At 41.8% G+C, this 12,139-nt stretch overlaps 1 protein-coding gene across 2 annotated transcripts in view; it reads right to left on the bottom strand.

Annotated features, from left to right (window-relative positions):
* The window catches only part of KCNJ4 (potassium inwardly rectifying channel subfamily J member 4), a 763,549-nt gene that overhangs the window by 529,195 nt on the left and 222,215 nt on the right, over positions 1-12,139 (bottom strand). For both annotated transcript variants that reach the window (XM_078683727.1, XM_078683732.1), the window contains exon 2: positions 10,714-10,821. The gene's annotated coding sequence lies outside the window, so the exon portion shown is untranslated. The remainder of the gene's footprint in view (positions 1-10,713; positions 10,822-12,139) is intronic.

Here is a 12,139-nt window from a genome sequence, read left to right as displayed (position 1 = left end):
CTGCCTCATCATTGCCAGTAAAGAAGACATCCTCGCTAGGAGAGGCAAGAATTGACCCCGGTACGGTTGGTATTTTTCTGCCGACCTCACTCGCATTTATGTTTGTATTTATATTTGTTGTTTTCTTAACCTCTAGATTCACCAGATCGGGGACTGCTTTTTTGCCCCCATCTCCTCGGGTCAGCACTGATATTGATATTGCATCTGTATGGTCACCCTCAGCGACTAAATGTATACCAGCGCAAGCATTATCGTTGGGTTGTGCAGTAGCAGGTACATTGGCTAACTCCGGCTCTGTGTCTTTAACTGCAGCTTCACTCTGAGTGCCTTCCGCCTTTGAACAATCGACCCCGCCCCCTAGCGGGTCCGTAGAAAAGCCTGGTGATTCTGGAGGCTCTGTAATTTCACTGCCGCCGACAGGATCCGCCGAGCAGGTCAGGTCTTTGGTTGCTCCCGCAAGGCTGTTCAGCTGTTTCTCTGCGGATACGCTGCACAACGAAACCAGCGACGGGACCAGAAACTCTTGGTGCAGAGCAGGCTGCAAAACAAGTTGGACGCTTGGTAAGGGCGAGAATGTCTCCACAATCGTGGTCTGTCGAAGCAAAGTCTCTCTCCCTGCTACCTCTCCAGCGGGTGCCTGTACTGCATTGCTTTTTTTAGATAGAAGCGCCATTTTTTTCCTCTCCATTTCTTTTTCACGAATCTTGCGCATTTTTCTCTCTTTAGCTGCCTCTCGTCTCTGTTGTGCTTTTGTTCTTGCTTTTCCTCTCAAGTTAGAGGCTGGGGCACCGGAGCCATCTGTGGGCACTTCGTCATCCTCTTCATTGCCCCATCTGTCTTGAGGGTCACGTTTTTTTTTAGGTGACCGCGCGAGTTTAGGAGCCATTATTCTGAATAGCTCCCTCCAATCGATCCGCCCAGGCTGCACAATCCGCGTTGTAAAGAGAGTGCCGACCTTAGAAAGAGTCCTTTTTTTCAGCTGAGCGATGAGATCTGATCGTAGGGGCCAGAGAGCGAAGACTCCCAACATCGCCACCATCAACCGCACACTTGTGCGTACCTCAGTTTTCACTTCAACATCACCTGCTTTTCTCCCCACCTTATATCAATCCGGTCGGTAAGAATCGGGTGACAATCGGGTGACAATCCAAGCTGAGAGGGTTACTCCAATCGGTAACCCATTGAGGCATCAGTTCTATGAGGGTAACCATCGAAAAAAGAGAGACGCCAGATGCACTGCACGCAGCTCCATCAGGAGGAAGGTCAGGTGCGACTATCCTCTACAGCGTCTCGGCGGCCATCTTGCCCCCGCCTTTGATATAACTTCAAAGAGACTTGTTATAGTTCTTTCACAGTCCCACCATTTCAGAAATAAAGCATTTTCAATATGCTATGCCACGAAGCCATGGTTGTTGCTTATCATCTTCTTAAACTAACAAACATTGACAAAGCTAATAGTACTGGCTTGTTGTCAGTGTAATGTTACTTGTTGTATTATATATCTGGATGTAATGACAGAAGTAGCAAAATACCAGTCGGGCGGCAAACTAAGATAAGCACAGATTTTCAGCTTATGGGCTATTGACCCACGCCCTTATTTACATTGGTCAAGTCCCTTTGAGAGACCACCGAAGGTTTTTCATCCCACTTTAAGCCCTGCCGGTCACTAAAAATGAGTACCGGTGACCCCCACCGGCAACCACCTAATTAAATTAAGCAATGATTTTATGTATCAATGTTAACTCTGGTTTACTTGGTACATTTTCAGAACACTTTCTGTCCAGCACATCTAAAAATATCACTACGAATTTAGACTTCAAAACAAAACAATTCTCAGAGGAATTTAAAACTCCAAAACAACAGGTCTTCAAAAAAATTGCTGTGCAGTGCAAGATAAAAAAAATGAAACTGGTACAAAAAGCGGTAGAAGAAATAAAGAGAAACAAAACTACTGCAGACCAGCAGGTGGATATATAAATGGAGCAAACAGGAAAACAGACAATGAAGCACAGAAGCACAACAGAGTGCACAACAAAAACAGGTACGTAAATAAGAAACGGGAGGCGGGAGACTTGGCCACATAGGGAGCAACGGGGTGGGGCATTCTTCGCCGTTAAAGATACAAATATATAGCCACTTTCACCTATTTGGCAACAGTTAATTTTGTCAGTTGGAGGAAAAGGCACAGAGGAAAAAGCACAGAGCACTTTACCGGCACAGGGCACTTGACCGGCACGCCGTCACTTTAGTGGTGCCAGGACCGGACCGGACCACATTGCCCAGCAGTCTTTGCGCCAGGAGGCACCAACACGCATTGTTTGTGGCAGGCGGTGCGCTTAAGCGGCCGCGGGCTCCCACAGTGGGACGTGCGCAGGCGAGCCCGGGCAAAGCCCGAGTCGGGGCCAGCCCGTCTGCGACTGGACGAGGCTGGGCTGGGCCAGGGCTCTTAGTTGTACACCAGCATAAAGGTGCATTTGGGCATCCTCCTGTTACAGTCACCCTGCTGGGTGCCTTTTCAATTGAAAGGTAAAGAGATGGGGAAGCGCTAAACAGTTATGACCTCTGCTAAGGATCTCCCGCTCAGTTAATCAATTACTAACTTTCTAACAACAGCAATGTGCAGGAGAGATTAGGGGCAACACAAAGGGCTCTACAAAATGGCACTCCAGCAGAGATAGTCCACCTACATGATAAATCAATAGAACCTCCTGCATCTATTATTTCGGACACAAGTAGAAATGAAGGTAGCACTGGTACCTCTCAACAGGGTGGGCTTTGTGACACTCTTTGCCCTCCCCCATCAAAAAAATACAAGGCCTGTGGGAAAGCTAAGAAAGACCTGGTCTATGAGGTGCTCAGCCCTCGTCCCTGAGGTTTCAAAAACTCAAAAACAAATGTACCATGTGTTCTTCAATTGTTTGAAAAGTGATAATAAACAAGAAATAGAATCAACATCAAACTGTGTGACTTTCAATATTTTACAGGGTGACAGTTTGACCTCTGGACACAGGGCACCCTCCATGTGCAAAACACCCCAATTGATTCTAAGTATATGTAAATAGAAACCCACAGACCCAACCTTTTTCTGACACATTTTTTTGGGATATGTTATTTGCAGTGCCAATGGAAACAGACCAAACAAAACACGACCTTGATGAACCTCTAATGGAATTTTGTCTACTGTGATAACAGTTTGAAATTAATACGATTGTTTATCACCCCTGAACAAGGGTCGAGGTAGACCCAAAATGCATTGGGTATTTTTGTGTTTATCAATGTTTTAACAACTTTCAATTTGTTATTGCTAGTTGTTTAAGACATATCTTGACAGTGTAACTGAACACAAATATATGAGTTTTTGAAACCTCAGGGACGAGGGTTGAGCACCTCATAGAACAGGTGACACCTGGCCTCGACAGTGATTTCCATTAAAGGGGGTTGGGCACTCCCCATATGAGGTTGCTCACTAACAGACTGATTATAATAGATTAAAACAGTTATTGATGTAAAATTAGGTGTGCTAGTCTACAAAAATATAGAACAAAGCTAAGAAAGATGCATTACCTATGGAAACACACAAGAAAACTGTGGCTCTCCCTTTAAAGTCAACAACAAAGACTTGAGTTTTGGAAATTGTCACGGACCCTAAGAATGTTGAGTTAATGGGGGACACTGCTTCAACTACACATCTTACCAGCTCATTAGAGGCTATCATTAAGTCAATCCTTGAACCTCTTGTAGGGGTGTTAAATAGCATTGATGTGTCCTTAAAGATACTAATTGGTTCCAGTGTTTCAAAGATAACTTCTGGTCTGGAAACTGAGACTAACCCTACTCCCAACGCCAACCTGGATACATCCAATGTGGCACCTCCTCTCCTGCTACTGCCACCAGTGGATCGCATTACTAACACTACAGAGGTTTCTACACATTCAGCAAAATAGTCAGAGAGTGGACGGTTGGGTTCATCATTTGTGCAAGGGGAAAATAGTGGGCTCAATACTATTGACAGTCATCACAACAAATATTCAGTTGGTACCCGAAAAAGTAATCAGAGAACACTTTATCTTCCTTCAGAAGCCACCCCTTATGTTGTTGTCCTTAAAAATGTGCCCTCCTTCCCAATTAATAAGGAAGAAGACTGGAAGCAGCTTAAATACAAAACAGTGCATTTACTGGCAAAAGCTATGGATTGGTCAAAAAGTGATGACTTGTACTATAATATAAATTATGTTGAACATGTATCATGGGTGGGCCCACGGGCTAAATCAGAAACAGGTGACTGCATTGTTGTAAATTTTAAGGACAGGTCCTTAGTACATTGGCTTGGGGACAGGCTTCCCTGGAGTAACAACGCGGCGGCCCTATTGAAGTTGTTCCATTAGGTTACTTTTACAAGCCGTTGTCACATAAAGGGCCTGGTCTTATCCCCTCATATATTAAAACTTTACCCCTGTTTACCATTTCAACTTCTATTTATTTTTCCCCTTAAGATCATGTGGATTGACTGAACTACCAGTCTCCGTGCGTGCTTGGTGTTGAAAACTTAATCTCACCATACACACCTCTTGAGTTAGCCAGAGTTAAATATGACCCAACAGTGATTTCTTTTTTGCCTTTTAATATTAAATCCCCAAGAGTAACTTTCCCTGCCCACTCGGGTGGTATGTCAAATCTAACTTACCCCAAAACATTTAATATAGCCAGTCCCATTTGGTCTGCTACTTCAGAGCTTTTCTTTGTACTGCCTGATGTATCACCTTTTGGTGAGTTGGATTCCCAGGCACAAACTGACATGGTAACAGAAGAGAGTTGTGTTGCGCCACATGCTGCTCAGAGAGTGAGCACACTAGCCAGATTAAAGTAACCACACATGGTAGTCTCTTCTGGAATATTACAGGCCAGTTGAATAAACTAGTCATTAAAGAATTGGCAGCTTTTGTGGGGATTTATAGCATAGTATGTTTACAGGAAACTTGGATGCGGGAAACAGCTCATATACATGGTTTTTATTCCATTCACACACTAGCTAGAGCCTCCTTAGGTGGATATGATAAAGGAGGATTAATAACTCTGGTTTCAACAACATTAAATGGCAGAGTGGGGAAGATGCAGTTGGAATCTCCACATTTCCAGATTATTAACATCTCATTTAGGAAAAGTCTGATTTTGGTTGTAAACTTTTATCACAACATCTTTAATAACATAAACATTACTATTGTTCAAGAATTGGAAATCACACTAAAGAAACATATAGAGGAGATAAAAAAAGGATTTTGTAGTGCTTTGGGGAGAGGATTTTAATTGTAAATTATGCCCCCTTTCCAAAAACTCCGCATGTCACCAATTAACGGGGGACATGGAGGGAGGTTGTCATTTTGATCACAATCCTTGTGGGAACATTTTTAATTCTTTTTTATTGAAATATTATCTTTTTTTATATTCAAATATTTTTAATTGAATTTTATAGCATAAGATAAGCAGTACATGTACATAGCTGTGGACGTCATACATGACTTAATATATGTGCATAGCTGTGGACTTCAGACATGTGCATAGCTGTGGACTTCATCGAAATGTCAAGTTCTGACTTGGTAACAGATGTTGGGAGAGGCCAAGGCACTTTGATCAATTTTATTGTTTTATCTGATTATTTTAATTCACATTCTGTGATTTTTAAGATACTTACAATTTATTTTAGACTTCATACATGTGCATAGCTGTGGACTTCACACATGTGCATAGCTGTGGATTTCATCGAAATGCCATGTTCTGATTTGGTAACAGATGTTGGGAGAGGCCAAGGCACTTTGATCAATTTTATTGTTTGATCTGACTATTTTAATTCACATTCTGTGATTTTTAAGATACTTAAAATTTATTTTAGTGATAATTACCCATTGTCTTTAGAAATGGTGGTCCCTTAAGATGACTCAATCGTGTCTACCAGAACATCCCCCTTGATTTAAGCTAAAAATAAGGGGTTCCTACAGAAGTGGTCCACTGTTAATCCTGGTTTTATTCTGGAGCAGATTATAAAAAATAATTTAAGGCAAGTTTTGGATTGCCTGGGAGATCATATAAAACCGAAAGTTATGATTACATCTTTCATGGCAATAACCGAGACAACTAAGGTGCTTTTAACTAAGGAATATAATGATATACCACAGAGTAATAAAAGGTGATTTAATAGTGAATGTTCACATCTCCACAATAAACTAATTAAGACCTTAAAAACCAAACCCCGTAATAGAATGGAGGTGAGACAGACACGTTTGGACTATAAGCATGCGCTGGAGAAACACAAGTTGTAAATTAGGCAAGAAGCTTGGGGTAAACTACATGCAGCATGCTAGAGCAAAGATTCTAGACTCTTCTGGCAAACTGTAAATCAAGAGTATTGTATTGACACTAAAAATGTTAACATTGATGTGTCAATCATGCCCGAGACCTGGGTAGATCACTTCACTGGTCTTTACAGAATTGGTAGTGATCCCACTCTTGTACTAACCTCCAATAGGGCATTTATTTTGGAACCTTAGACGAGGTGAATAGAGCCTTATCCCAGAACGTAACGAACAAGGCTTCTGGGCCGGATGGTATGCCCGCGGATCTGTTCTTAGCTAATCTCTTGCTGTGGCTTCTGTTGCTAACTAATATACTGAGGTGTTAGGCGGCCCAGGGCCCCCTGGATTCCTGGAGATCAGTCATAATAGTCCCCATTTTTAAAAAGGGAGACAGGTCGGACCCTAAATGTTACCGACCAATATCTCTAATTGATTGCTGCTGTAAGATCATAAGTTGAGTGATATTAGAGAGGTTGGAAACCTGGATAACAGAAAATGGGAAGTGTTCTGATGTTCAATACAGCGTCAGGAAAGGCCTGGGCATGGTAGATCAGTGCCTTAATCTGCACCTGTTCATTGGCAAATACACTGTGGCCAAGCCTGGATCCTTATACCTTGGGTTCATGGACCTGACTTCTGCCTTGGACTGGGTGTAGAGGGGAGGCTCTGGGAGAAAATGCTGTCCATGGGCATTGAACCACCTATTGTCCATTTCTTAGCAGCAATGCATTAGGGAGTAACGGGGAGAGTGAAATATGGAGTAGGTGGTGAACTCACCTCTCCGGGATCCGCCAGGGATGCGTTATTGCTCCTTTTTTTTTATTTTGTTTATATATAAATGACTTGGAAAGCCACATCAAAATTGGAAATGTAGACGCACCCCTGATGGGCCGTAGACTCCTACCAGCATTATTAAACGCAGATGAAGGTGTTTTAATGTCCAGACTGGGGTGGGGCTGCAAAGGCTTTTAACTAGTTTGAACAATTTTATGAGTGACCTCGGACTAAAAACAAATGTTGCAAAATCACATGTCATGGTGGTGGGCAAATTTCCCTCGAAAACAAAATCCTTTTACATAAAGAATGAAAAATTGCTTCATGTGCCAACCTTTTCCTATTTATGCATCCTTTTTAACCAAAAAAACTCTTGGTCTAATCTAGTTGAGGCAAGGATTGGAGGTTTTAACCAAAATGTTGAGGCTATTTTTAGACTTACAAAAAAACTAGGCTTGCGGCCCATAAAAGCTATCATAGATATCTATAAACCACGTACATGCGCTGTTACTTTGCATGGAGCCGGAGTTTGGGGTTGTTCTAATACCTTGGGCCTACAGAGACCTGAGAACATGTTCTTAAAAGGAGTGCTGACAGTACCCAAAAGGACTGCTGCTACTATTTGTCATAATGAACTGGCTGTAACTCCACTGTCTTTTCGTATACAATTAGCTCCTTTGAGGCTATGGTATGATATCTGGGTAAAAGAGGAATCAGTTTTGAACCATGTTATAATCTCGGATTGTTTGAAATTGAACTGTGTGAGAAAAATTCCTTGGATTACCCACATACAAGAACAATTGGGGAAGTTGGGACTGTTGAATTGTTTTGATACCCCCGGAAACATAGCTAAAATCCAGAGAGCAAAACTGAAGAGACTTTCTCTCCTATTTGTATCAAGTTAGAGGTAGTCAAGAGTATGTAAAAAAAAAGCGTTGTTGAGCACTCGCTCTCAGTTAGCTCCCTAGGTATTGAGCCCTACCTTTCTTTTTACTTCAATCATGCCAAAATGTTTTATTTGATCAGTTTTAGGATGGGTATCTCTCATTTTTTGGTCTCATACCCACGGGACGCACATTACGATGCTAAATTAGAGTTGTGCCCATGCGACTCAGAGTCCACACAGAGCACATTGCACTTTATGTTTTTTGCAAACTTTATATTAACCCTAGATGTGTTTTTTAAAACCATTATTAAGAATTTTAATTATAAGATAATGTCAGTCCGCATTACACGACTTACTCCTTTTAAATTATGAATTCATTTGTCTGATGATTTATAAGTACATTTCCTCCACTGTACGGCTCTGTAATATTGTTGGAAAATGATTCTTTGTGCACTGATTATGTCGGTTACATTTTATTGTCAATTTCTTAGAAATTTAGTTTTTATGATGTATTCTTTTATGGCTGATACTCAGCCAAATAAATATTTTTGACTGACTGATATACAAGCATCAACAAAAAACAAACACTATGAAAGTTGGTTTCTACATACTGCTAGATGACCTTCCCAGAGAGGCAAGAGAGGGTGCCCAGGCTGATATAGAATGAGCTATGATGCCATCAGGGCCGACTTTAGCGCTGGTGAAGTTCGGTGCAACAGCCTTTTGACCTCCTTCTCCATGAATTCCCTCACTACCACTCTCCAACAGTGTCCCTCATCTCTCCCTATCCCCTTTTGGACATGCACTTCATTTTTTAGGTCAAGCCTGGGCAGCCCATGAGCTGCTCTGAGAGGCATGCTGTATTCGAGTATGAACTTGAAGCCCCGCCCACTCTCCGCCCATATTTGTCATTGGCTTGTGTCATTGTCCTTCGTAAATGCTGGCTTCTGATTCGTCCATAGGCTTGTTGGTCCCTCCTTAGTACCGCCTTGCCTTCATTTGTAACCTCCCATGAGGACTAGTCCCTGTACTTCAGTTGTTACATGGTATATCCTATTTAGTCTGTAAGCACTATTTTCTTTAATGAGTTTCACCTACTGCAGGCATGATATGCTTTCCTGCAACCTTCAGCGTGCCATGCACGCTTTCACTTTTCAAACAGCCCAGTACAATGGCTTCCACTTCTTTGAAATGCAATAGGTCTTGCATTTACAAGAGTTTGAGCTGTTGGCATTGTAAATGACAATGCATTTTATTTATGTGTTAATTATCAAAACAGATAAATAAAAGGCATTGTCATTACAATGCAAACACAAGGGATGTGGGTCCCTTGCTCACTTTGCCACTGGATTCAAGCTAGCCTGGCTGATGAGGAGTGTTACCCCGAAACCGGTCCCAGGATGCTTGTTTCTGGTTCAGAAAGATCTGGCTTGGCAGTTCGGGCTGGACTGTTCCCATGAGGGACAGGGTCAAGCCTGATTTGCATATAGGTGGGTCTGAACTGAGGTGGCGAAGTGAGCTAAAGAAGATGATGGATTCAACTTAGATCTGTGACTGGGGATGAGTGTCTAAGTTTCAGCGCTCCGTCCATCATCTCATTGTGTTTGCAGTTTGTATTGTCATTTACAATGTCAATAGCTTCAACTTTCGCAAATGCGAGACCCAATGCATTGCAAATGCTTGGTATAGTGCTACTCATGGTACACTCGCTCTGTTCTGTGTTCTGCATGGTATACGTTTTTTGCTGCAAGCACATTAACCCTATGAGTTACTTTATCAGGAGTTAAACATGCCACTAGGCGAAACTCCATTCTCTCTCCAGCAGGAACATTAAGCACCAGAGTTATCTTGAAAATGTTATTGTTGCCTGAAAACTGCTGGACACACAAGAAACACTACAGCATGTGCATTTAAACCCATAAGTTATTTTTAAACACAGTGCTCCAATGCCTGAAGAGCAAGCTTTTTACGCTATTCTAGACAAGTTTCTATATGAAGGGAACATTTAAATAGAAACAGACCTAGTTAGAAGAAAAAGCACAAAGGATAATTTCTTTGCTGACTCTTTTCTTCTGGTGATTTTAGGAAGTATATTCAGGATTATTCTTGTTTAATCTGTGGTTTTTTTTATCTCTGTTTCTAAAGTGTGTCTTCTGGAAGTGGCCATATGTTATATTGCTGCTCAGCCTGGGTGTCTGTGTCAGAGAATGTTAGTGAATGGAATGTTCATGTGTGTGAGAGTCAGTTGGTGATGGGCTGAGCAGCTCCTGGTGGGGCTCTCTTATGTAACTACTTACCTGAATAAAGATACCTGAAGATACTGCACGGACCAGTCTACTTTTATTCACAACATATTTTGGCGACGTTTTGAGAAGAAAGAAAGAACCTGCGTGTGCCATTTGTTGGATTACAACTTACAAGCCCTAGTAACTGGATGTTCTTGAAGACGCTGGTGTCCCCAGCCCCACCAGTGACCACAAGAACGGTCAGCCCCAACTCGGGCATGCCAACCCCTGCTGCATTTTCACCCTGCCTGTCCTGCTGCCTGCCAGTTCCTGCTGCATTTTCTCTCCCTGTTTTGCTGCCTGCTTGTTCTGCTGCCTGCCAGTTCTTGCTGCATTTTCTCTCCCTGTTATGCTGCTTGCTTGTTCTGCTTTTATTTACAACACCATCCTTGCATCTAGAAGCTTACTAATCGGGCCTTACCTCTGGTCCTTGACATTCTTTGACACAACTGTGGAGTAATTCTTGATGAAGGATGAGCCAGTCACACAAAAGGCTGAAACATGTTGAGATAATGACCACCAACAGTGACTATAAAGACAGAAATTTGGATAGTGCTATACATTTATAACGTAGCAGTAAGGTAAACCCTGTGATTTCATATAATGCAATTTCTTAACATGTTGTTTAGTTCTTCAATGGTTGCATGCAAATATGATAATCAAGCCTATGTGAATACATTCATGTTAGTTAATCATTTCTGCTGAAACATGTTATTCATTATAAACAAACAGCGCTTCCAAGAGATTTGTGGGTACGTGCTACTCCTAAATAACATTGTTTAATAACTTGATATAGTGAAAGAGCATTGCACTACTTATTATTGATTGCTTATTCTTAAACTCTCTCTTCAACAGATGCACACTTTGCAGCACCAGAACTATCAAAACAGGGCGGGCACAACTTAAGCACCCATTTTATATGAAGTAACTGTGTGGCGGTAAATCGCCAACACCGGCTGACCAAGTGATTGTGTTTGTTCTCTGATGTAGAAAGAGGCGTTCTGACAGAAATAACAGGATTGCTATTCAGGCAGAATAAAAGATCCTGTTCTGAGCCTCGTACGGAGTGCGCACTCCCTTTGAAACTCAAGATAGTTTCGTTATTTCCTAGTATGCTAGATCTAGTGCATGGTGCCTAGAAGTAGAATACTATAGTAAGAATAACAGAAATCTAATAACCACGCCACAATATTGTTTGTTCACAGTATTGGTTCATTTTGTAGCCGCTGTATCGTTTGTATTCTGTGTGGTTTCAATTCATATAATATTCAGGAGATTGGGCGTTTAAAATAAATATTTTAAAACATACAACTGTTTCCAAGTACTCATAAGTGTGTAATTCATTTATAAAAGAGGATTTGAGTTTCCACTAAGTGTCTCTGTCTCAATTCATGGACGTCAACAGAAACACATTGTACGCAAATATTGCTCGGTGGGTTGTGTATTGGTTGCAGTTCAATTGAACTTCTGGTTTGGTTAGCACATTGACTCAGTCCTTAGCGTCCTGGGGACAGAATTTTGAATCCTGTTGTCCAGATGTCTCCGCAAAACGTATCAGCAGGTACCAGTGAGCAGCTTTTACAGACATCAACACTAATATCGTATATGTTTCTTTATTGGACTTTGCACACTAAGTTGCGTTGGGTCATGTATTCCCATAGTAGACATGCCTCTTGATATTTTTATGTGTAAGCTTAAACATTTCATATTTCTATGTTGGGAGAGACAGATCCCCGGCATGGCTCTAGAGAGCGGAAACCCCTTACTTGTGTTCATCATAGTTACTTGCAGTTTAGCACACATGACACCCGTGTGCGCGCTGGAGGTATTTGTGACATGGGTTGAGA

This window comes from Lissotriton helveticus, chromosome 1_1 (assembly GCF_964261635.1).
Source record: "Lissotriton helveticus chromosome 1_1, aLisHel1.1, whole genome shotgun sequence".
In the NCBI taxonomy this organism is placed as follows: domain Eukaryota; kingdom Metazoa; phylum Chordata; class Amphibia; order Caudata; family Salamandridae; genus Lissotriton; species Lissotriton helveticus.
This window is presented reverse-complemented; position numbering and strand designations above follow the sequence as displayed.